Raw genomic sequence first — 6,887 nt, forward strand, 5'->3', positions numbered from 1 at the left:
CGCCCGCCACTTACGGCCGTCGCCGGGAAACCCCGGAAGTAGGGCATAAGGCGGGAGAGAAGAAGCCGCGCGAGGCCGGGCGCGCAGGAGGGGCTAGAGAAGTGTACGCGCAAGGGCTTTCCCGCGCATGTGCGGATTGGGCTGTTGTCGCGCGACGCCCAGGAACTGCTAGAACTGAGCGGGCGGCTGTTAGCTGTGGCCGGGGCGTTTTCTCAGCTCAGCGTTGCAACCCGAAGGCTTGGCCGGCCTTGTTCTCCGCGGGACTAGGGGGCCTGGGGTGTTCCTGCCCCGGTCAGGGCCTGTTTCCTCCTCGCGGGGCGGCGGTAAGGAAAATACGAGGTGAGGTGCGTCTGGGCGGCTCCTGGGCCGCGACGCCTGTCACATGCTCCCGGGCCCGCCCGGAGGTAGAAGCAGAACCGGGAGGCTATGGGCTTGGCGGGGATGTAACTGAGCTTATTGAGGTTCAAAAGAGCCTCCCGCTCGATTTCTTTCCCTCGATCCAACGTTTTGATACGGAAGACTTTAGGGCGAGCGGACCCCACCCGCACCCCCGCCGGCCTCGGACTGAGTGCGCCTCTTTGGGGCCCGCGTGGCTTCTGTGCAGTCATTCAAGCAGCGGGGAAGGAGTGAGCGTCCAGGACCTACGGGTGCTGGGCCTTCTACACTGCGCGTCCAGAGGGCAGGGCGCCATCCTGCAAGATGCATTTACGTTGCATCCAAAACGATGATGGTAAAGTTAACGCATGCTAATTGTGGGGAAAATTAACAAGCCGCAGCAAACATTAGGGAAATGTAGACTGTGGACTTGCCCTGTAATGTGACTCTCGCCGTTAACATTAACACTTCAGTTGGCTATACCTCTGTGTTTTATGAAAATATATATCTGTGTGTTTTAGATACATTTCTTTTTTGTTGCTACGTAACTTCTGACGCTTATGGATTGTCTCCTGTATGTCAGATATTGCCTTAGACCAGAGGCTGGCAAACGTTTTCTATAAAGGGCCAGATAGCAAATATTTTAGGCTCTTCTGGCCAAGAGCCAAAATTGAGGCTATTATGTAGTGCTTATATAACCAAAGAGAAAAATGTCCAGAACACTTTTTATTGGTGGAATTTAAAATATAGCAACTGAGTACAGTTTAAATAATTTAGGTCTAATGAGAAGAATGGAATGCTTTTCTGGGGATTCCAAGTCAGTCTTTCCTGTCATCAATTGATTGCAAATGTTCACCTGTAAAGACCATTCTTGGTTCACAAAAAGGCAGGTTGGGGCTTCCTGGTGGTGCAGTGGTTGAGAGTCCGCCTGCCGATGCAGGGGACGCGTGTTCGTGCCCCGGTCCTGGAAGATCCCACATGCCGCGGAGCGGCTGGGCCCGTGAGCCATGGCCGCTGAGCCTGCGCTCCCGGAGCCTGTGCTCCGCAACGGGAGAGGCCACAACAGTGAGAGGCCCGCGTACCACAAAAAAACAAAAACAAAAAAAAAGGCAGGTTGGATGTTGCTTGTGGATGAAACAATGACAAGTCAGACCTAAGTTCTTGCTCTCATGAGCCCACGGTCTGGGTAGGCAGAGAGACCCATAGATCAGTAAACAAATATATCATCTCAAAGGTGTTATTGAGGAAAACAGAGGGTGCTAAGACCATGATAAGGGAGGAGGGTGGTGCCTACACCGATAGGGTTATCTGAGAAGGCCCTTGGGCAGTGAGGTTTGCACTGAGATCCCACTCTGGAACCAGCTATGTGAACAGTCCAGGCAGGGGGAATGTTCTGTTTAGTAAATGCTCAGTAATCTGGATAGTGTGATTTTTTTCCATGCCAGTAAAGAACTATATCAAGAAGCTTTAACTTCTGATCCATCACGGATAGATTTCAGAGATAGCACTCGTTTTTGTGAGTTGAAGATACACAGCACTTATCAGATTCTTAACAGGATCTGTGAACCAAAACACGTTACAGATCTGGTCATTTTTAATGACTGCATAGAAAAATGTGGTGTGGATTTACCATAATTTTTTGAAGCCAGACTCTATGGAGTCTGTTGAGTTGGTTGTACTTTTAAACCACTATTAAAAGTTTTAGTGTATACGTAGATCTTGTGGTCAAAGGGTTTGCACTTTTAATGCTGACGTTGCTCAACTGTCCACCAGAAAGGTTGTACACCCATGACTAATGCTATCATACATTCACCTCATAGTGTTTAAAATGCCATTTGAGACTGGATATGTAAGCATCACAAGGCCTCCCCCCAGGCTCCTTTCAGTGGGCCAAATCAGAATCCGTTGGTCAGGAGAAAGCAGCAGAGAGAGTTGCTAGAAGTAGAGGCTCCTGCAGACCGACATGGTCTCCAAGGACCTGGGAACAAAACTCTTAAGTAAGTAAGCAAGTAAAATGCACACCCCTTGGTGAGGTGAACTTGCTGAGGGGCCCACCTAACAAGCAAAAAGGAAAGAACTTAAAGCCCACACGCATACCCACTTCGGTCCTGCAGATGCGCTGTGAGGAATTCGTCCTAGATTAGAAGCGTGTGCACCATTGTGCGCTGCAAACTCATCCCATTAAGATAGTATTTAATGTGCAGCAATAGGGGTTGGTTAATTGTAGCACATCCTGTAGTACCATGTACACAGACAGAATCAAGGGATAATATTTAGTAACAAGGGAAATGTTTCTAGCATATTTTTTTAAAGCAGTTTACAAAATAATATGCACAGTATGCCAGTTTTGAAAGAAGTGCATATATCCTCTCCAGAGGCAACGGCTGTGTCCGGCCTCCTGTGTATCCTTTCAGAGATAAACTATTCACAAGCACCTTTATATATCTCAGCGATATATTTTGGAAGTTGTTCTTTATCCCATTCTTTTTGACATCTGTATAGTCTAGATAATTTTTTGGCTTTAATAATTTTTTTCTAACTTAAAAAATATATAGACTATAAAAATATATAGACCAGAAAAGTTGTTACTAAAAAAAAGTAGGGGGTTGACTGAGGAAATCTAGGCCTATCTAGACCTATGGCCTCAGTAAAGCAAAGCTTGGTGTGACTGTCACCTCATCTGCAGTAACTGAACCCCATGTGATCAACTAGCTGAAGCCATGGCAGGAGGAATGTCCTGTGGGAACAGAGAAGAAGGTCCTGTCCTGTCCTAGACATGAGCATTCCTTGGGCCTGATCATGTGTCACCAAACGAACCTCTGGTCACAAAGGAGCTGCCCTGGGGAGAGAAAGGAGGAGTCCAGTGTCTGGGAGCAGACATCCCTGAGGAGGGGTTCGGGCTCTGGCATCTGAGCAATGAGGCCGTCCTTAAACCTGGCCCTGTCTGACTTATAAGGCAGTGACACCATCCCCAGCAGAGCCTCTTGAGGCCTTGCTGGAACCACAGCAGACAACTGCAAAGTGACTTGGGTCATGTGGACATCAGGGCTCCTTCAGGGTCTTACTTTAGCAGTGTGGCCGAGGCAAGTAAATTGAAAGGATCGCCTTTGATTGCACCAGCTCCTCTTCGGAGTGTATGACAAACGTGAGGAAAAACAAAACCACTCACTTCATTGAGGCTGCTTTGCAGGGCAAAGGGCCCTGGGCTTGGAGTCAGACACTTGGGTTCCAGGTGTGTTCCATGGGCCAAGCCTGACTTTCTCTGTTGCCATTTCCCTCTGTAAAATAGGGCTAATACCTGCCTCTTGGGTCCTGATAGTTAAACAAGCATATATAATATAAAATGTGCAAATAAAATACTCTGTGAATTGAAAACGCAAGCCAGAACATTCCCATATGCCGCTTGAATAATTACCCTGTACTTCCTTTAGCATTTTCTGCCCCGCCTCCAGCACAGCACTTGTGTGCTCCGTAGTCACACATCCATAAACTAAGCTGAGTGCTCCGAGGGTAGAAGGCTTACGTATCTGTTTCCTGTACTTGGCACAATATGGCAGTTTTGAAAAAAGTGCATATATCCTCTCCAGAGGCAACGGCTGTGTCCGGCCTCCTGTGTATCCTTTCAGAGATAAACTATCCACAGGCACCTTTATATATCTCAGCGATATATTCTGGTGCTCAGTAAATCACTGAACGAAAGGATTATGAGTTAAAAGGATGTGGGCAATTGTTTTAGGAGAAACTCCTACCCATCAACTGTGATTGAAGGAAATTGTCTGTTGGGAGTGGTTTCTGAGTAATATGGGGGGAAATGGGCTTGGAGGCAGACTTCAGTGTGATCCTGGACAAATGACTTAACCCCTCTGGGCCTCACAAGGTGAAGAGTAATCCTTTGTGGATTGTGTGTGAAAAGCCCACACGTAGCAGGTACTCTGTCGTTCCTCATACAGATGTAAGCACAGCTCTCACAACATTCTTGGATTTTCCATGTTATTCTGTTCAATAAAGGCATGTCATTAACTGTTAAGCTGTGATTCTAGTTTTGTCCTACTGGCTCGTGAATTCACAAGTCACGTGTTTAAATTTTGGCTTAGAAAAGATTTAAAAAGTTGCAATACACCTGAATGTGGGAACCAAGTTGGTTTGCTCTTTCTGCCTCTTACACGTTTTGTTGCTGGGCACGCTGACGACAGGGTCACTCAGAAAGGGACCCTCACTGACAAACTGGGACCAATCTTGATTCCCTGGAGACCACCATTTATTTTTGGTAAATGCCAGCCATGAATATACACAGTATCATTCCCACAGAACAGTCTATAGCAAGAAAAGTCCTGAAAACAAGGTGACAATTGAAAAAGAGAATTCACAATGTTCAGATTCTTCAATAATTTAATGTTCTATGTCCTTAAGGCTGTTAGACCTTAAGGTATCCAGGTCTGGTTATGTCCCAGTGATAACAGAGGGCCTGTTGCATGATGTATGCCAAATACACAGTAAAATCCAGAAATTCCAAGTGCTTCTTCATTTGAACCTATTTGGCTTCTCTCCTTTGTAACAGGGGTTTGATTTTCCCAATAATGAATGAATTAAAATAAGGTGCTTAAAAATTCCACACTGAGTCTCAAGATAGTGAACAAACACTATTTAAAAATGCCCTCTGAGCCTCAGTTTCCCCTTCTGTAAAACGAAGGAGTTGGGTTTGAGTTAGTTTTGCAGACCACACCACGGATGGGTGAACTAGCTGTCACAATCCCTGGCAGTGAGGAGGTGAGGGGCACCCAGCTGCAAATGTGGATTTGAGAGTGGGGTGGAGGGTTGAGCAAGGGCAGCAAGTGGCTGGAAAACTGGCCTTCAGGAGGTCAGTGTCAGCTTTGAACTTTCAAGTCTCAAAAGTATGTCTTTGTCTTTTGATCTGATGATTTGGTCTAATATGATTGTCTCTCATTCCAGTGTATGTACTCACTGTAGATTTATGTACAGAACTAAATATCCCATTTATTCATGTATAAACCGTAATAAAACCAGTCAGATATTTCCCCTCACCAGCAGATCTTGCACTGGAAAAGGAAAACAAATATACACATTTCAGCAACCTCAGAAATTTCATTAAACCTGCATAGAGGCATAATTCATTTTGGAGTTCAATTATACGTTCAATAAATCAGTTCCTATCATAAAGACAACTACTGTAATGTCTATGCTGTGCAAAATTATCCCCATTTATTGTGGTTCAACTGCAGACTCTACTGCCTCTGGTGAAGGCACTCAGCAGGTTCTTTTCCCAAATAACACCCTCAGAACGGCCCCTTCCTGTCTTACACAGCATTGTCTCAGAACTTGTGGCCAAAGTAATTCAAAAGCAAGACAATGACAAACAGGGACTCCTTAGGCCAGTGGTACTGAACTCACAGGCCACAAGGGGTCCCTGTGACCTCTCCAGGAGCCGCCCATTCATAAGCTGACAAAAGTGTAACCTCTAAGTGTAAAATTCTAATTACCAAAACGAACAGGAGTCAAGCGGTACTTTCTTGAAACAGAACCGTCTCACATGCCAGGAGGTAAAGGGTGACCCGATATCCCATCTGCTGATCAAGCCAAGTGCCTGTTCAAGAGGCCGGGGACAGGGCTGAAGGAAGAAGGCTGCCATCAGCGAAGACCCTCAGAGCCAAGCAAGTGGTCCTTTCGGAGGGCACAGTCTCTAGTGATGCCAGGTGTCCCGACCTGGACCTCAGCACATGGGTTACCCACTAGGGTCACATAATTTTCCTCGAGTGATTTTACCAAAACCCAAACTTTTTCTTGACCAAAGACGGATTTGGCAAACCAAACCCTGGCTTGGTGCTTGCCCCTTCACTGGGACATGATTCAGATCCTAATGCAAACACCACAAGAACAGCTAATGGAAATCAGAGCACTGAGCTCTCATCTATGACACAAACTATCGAGATGACATTCTTGATTCATCTCACTTTCAGGGACTGCTCACTAGAAAAGCTAGTGACCAGCTTTTCAAAACACTTCCTTGCTACTAAACGCAGAAATGTGCCGAGACAGGCATCGCCAGCAACTTCTCTTGTTTTTAAATGCTTAAAAACAAAAGGGTTTTCCAACCATAAGCTGATCCTCATGCATCCTGCATCCCCTAAGGGGGATGGGGGCATAAAAGCACAGACAGCTACAAAATTTGCCCTAGGAAAATGCAAGATCCTCATAAAGCCAACATCACCCCCCCCCAAACATCCTACTAAGTCAGCACAGAAGTGGTGAAAGCTCAAGAAACAAAACAAATATTATAGAAATAGACCCTGAAACACTGAACACGATTTCCTCATGATCCTTCTCACAGCCCTGCGTCCCCTCCTCCTTGCTGCTCCGAGAGGAGAGATGCCCTGCTCCAGCAACGGAAGAGGGAGCCCAGGAGACAGCGGCCACCTTTCCCTCTGGATCCGGGCACACGCCACCTCTGACTTTTGGGTCAGAATTAGGCTCTAAGAATTCAATGCTAATTACAA

Source organism: Phocoena phocoena, chromosome 3, assembly GCF_963924675.1.
Source record: "Phocoena phocoena chromosome 3, mPhoPho1.1, whole genome shotgun sequence".
Taxonomy (NCBI): Eukaryota; Metazoa; Chordata; class Mammalia; order Artiodactyla; family Phocoenidae; genus Phocoena; species Phocoena phocoena.